The following is a 3,057-nucleotide window of genomic DNA, read 5'->3' on the forward strand; positions in this document are numbered from 1 at the left end:
GCTGGAGGTGGCACTCAGTGCTCTGGGCTGGGGACAAGGTGGGCATTGGGCACAGCTTGGACTCCATGGGCTGGGAGGGCTTTTCCAGCCTCAGGGATCCTGGGATTCCATGATCACAGTGCCACATTCTGCTTTTCTACCACCACCGTCTCAAGCGTCTCAAGTCCAGCTCACAGAAACACTCACTGAGCTGTTGAATGATTTTCCGCTGAGCCAGTTGCTCGGAATCATGGAGTATCCTGAGCTGAAAGGGACCCCCAAGGTTCTTCAATTTCAACTCCTGGCCCTGCACAGACACCCCAACAATCCCACCCTGGGCGTCCCTGGGAGTGGTGTCCAAACGCTCCTGGAGCTCTGGCAGCCTTGGAGCTGTGACCAGTCCCTGGGGAGCCTGTGGCTTGATAAGAAGGGACAGAAGGAGTTGAGAGGAACATCAGGTGCATCAAGTATAAATTTTTTGCCTTTATTTCATCAAGGTTTTGTGTGTCTGGTTAGTGTTTTACAACATGCAAAGATAAGAAATACTTTTAAGGGTGGAACTAAAGCCAGCTGTGGAATCGCCATCCCTGTGGAATCCCTGTCCCTGGAGATGGCAGAAAAATGGGGAAATGTGTTGCTTGTGGACGTGGGTTAGTGGTGGACCTGGCAGTGCTGGGTTAATGGTTGAACTCAATCACCCTGGAGGCCTTTCCCAACCTTGATGATTCCATATTTTTGGAGGTATGGCCAGGAGACCACATTTAACCCAATTTCCCTTCCAGTATCACCAGCAAAAGGAAACAAGCGGATTAAGGCAGCACCAAAACCTCAACCCTGGTCCTGCCTTCGAACCACCCTGTCCTGGCTCCTCCTGCCTCCCACTGCCTGTCACAGTTCACCCCCAGTCCTTCCATGGGGAAATTCCTCCTGGTGTCCAACCTGAGCCTCCCCTGGTGCAGCTCGAGGCGAAAATAAAGCTCAGTTTTGTGGCTTTGGGGTTTGCATTTTACCATAGCAAACACAGAATAGCCATAATTACTTGATTCATTAACGATTTTTTCAGGGTCAGAGCAGTACCTGGCTGCTTCATAGGTGTGAGACAGCCTCCCAGCTCTATTAAACCTTTACAAGGGACTTCCTGACAATGTCCAGGTGCTCACGTGGAAATTTTCCTGGATTTTTCCATTTTGCTCTGGGTGTTGGGAGCAGAATAAAAGAGCATGTTATGATGCACAGTAACCTGCAGAGATTTGGGAATTTCTGTATTCCGTAGTCCCCTGCATCTCCGGATGTCATTTATCAAAACCAGCTGCTCTTTATATCACTAAGTCTTGTATCGATGTCTATTTAAAGTTAAACCAAGAGCCAAAGAAGCCTGCTTTGATTTAAATAAATCAAAGCACATCACAGTCACAGCAATTAATAATCCGAGGCTGGGGCAAACATGAAGAGTAGGAGAAATCCACTCAGTCAGGGTTGTTTTTGTTTCTCGCTGCTTTTCTAAAGCGTATTAGAAGCAGGGAGTCTTTGATTCGGCTTCCACAAAAATCCCTCGGCAACAATAGGAATGAAGAGGCTCGATCCTGGCAGTCTGGGTGAGCAGCCTGTGGAAATCCAGGCTGGGGGATGGATTGCAAGGCTCCCTTATTTACGACAGGTCATGGAAAGAGAACTTTCACCTGGATCATTCTCAGCCTGCAATGCGAAAGCTCCTGATGCAGGCCAAGGTCTCAAGCAGTAATTATGCTGCTATCAGGTATTAATGAACCATGATTCAGGTGATTATAGCTGCAGGAGAGCCTTGGATTATAGGACAAACTTCAAATCCTACTGAAGCAGCAAAATCAGTGTCTGAGTTTATTCCTGCTAGGTCAGATTTTGGGTGCCTTCCTCTGCAGAGTTTTGTGCCTCCCTCCCATCTCCCCCAGCACCAGCTCTGTGTCACTGGAAGAGCCAAACCTTCAGGAATACTTTTGGGAAGTGGCTAAACATTGTCCTGGTGAGAGGGCCCCATTCTCCAAGGAAGAGGGAAGAGAATCACTGGAGGAGTCACTGCTGGAATCCAGTGGAGATTCACGTTTGTGCTCAGAGTAGGAAAGTCTCACCCAGCCTTCCTTCTCTTCCTGCTGGGAAATTTGGTGGAATTCCAGACTGGGCCAGGCTGGAAGGGAGCACAGAGGGCACCTGGTGGCACCTCCCTGCTCCAGCAGGGCCATCCCGGAGCACAGGCACAGCACTGTGTGCACACAGCTCTGCAACAGCCCCAGGGAGGAGAGCCCAGAGCCTCTGTGGCCAATGTGCTCAGGGCTGGGCACTGCCCAGGGCAGCAGTTCTGCCTCCTGGGCAGGGCAATTGCTGGGCTCAGGCCCTGCCCGGTGCTCTTGTCCATAGAACATTTCTAGGGAGAAAAGATAATTTCTTATCACAAGGCTGAAATGAGTGTTTGTTCCAGGAAGCTCTCCAGTGATAATCCCTTTTTCCTGTAGGAATAATACTTTTGCAGCTTGGATTATATTTTTAGATACCTTTAGACTTTCCTCAGAGATTTTAGAGAATGGCTCAGTGACTCCACAGACATTTTATCAGTACACTTTTAGGCTGGCTTAGGAAAGATGTCGTATCCAGAGGCCAAATTCCTGCCTTCAGCTGCAGGCAGGCAAGAAGGGCTTAATGGGATGCTGGAAGAAGCATTATAAACCTTAAAAAAAAAATAATAATACCGTGGTGGAAACCTTTTATCCCATCTGAAATATATTTTTTAGCTTATCCAAATAATTTATGGCCATTGAAAAAGATGGAAAAATGCAGGATTTCCCCCACATTTTCTCTCCCCCTTTTTGTTTTAATGCTTCACTTTTTATTCTGAAATGAGTTTTTTACCAAATGCCAGCTCCGAGGACGAGTTATAACAGACATTAAGGGAGCTACAAGAAAGGTGGAGAAGGACCATTTCCAAGGGATGGAGTGCTAGGACACAGGGAACGGGTTCACACTGCCAGAGGGCAGAGCTGGATGGGATATTGGGAAGGAATTGTTCCCTGGCAGGGTGGGCAGGCCCTGGCACAGGGTGCCCAGAGC

The sequence above is a fragment of the Corvus brachyrhynchos genome, unplaced genomic scaffold, assembly GCF_000691975.1.
Source record: "Corvus brachyrhynchos isolate BGI_N302 unplaced genomic scaffold, ASM69197v1 scaffold334, whole genome shotgun sequence".
Classification (NCBI taxonomy): Eukaryota; Metazoa; Chordata; class Aves; order Passeriformes; family Corvidae; genus Corvus; species Corvus brachyrhynchos.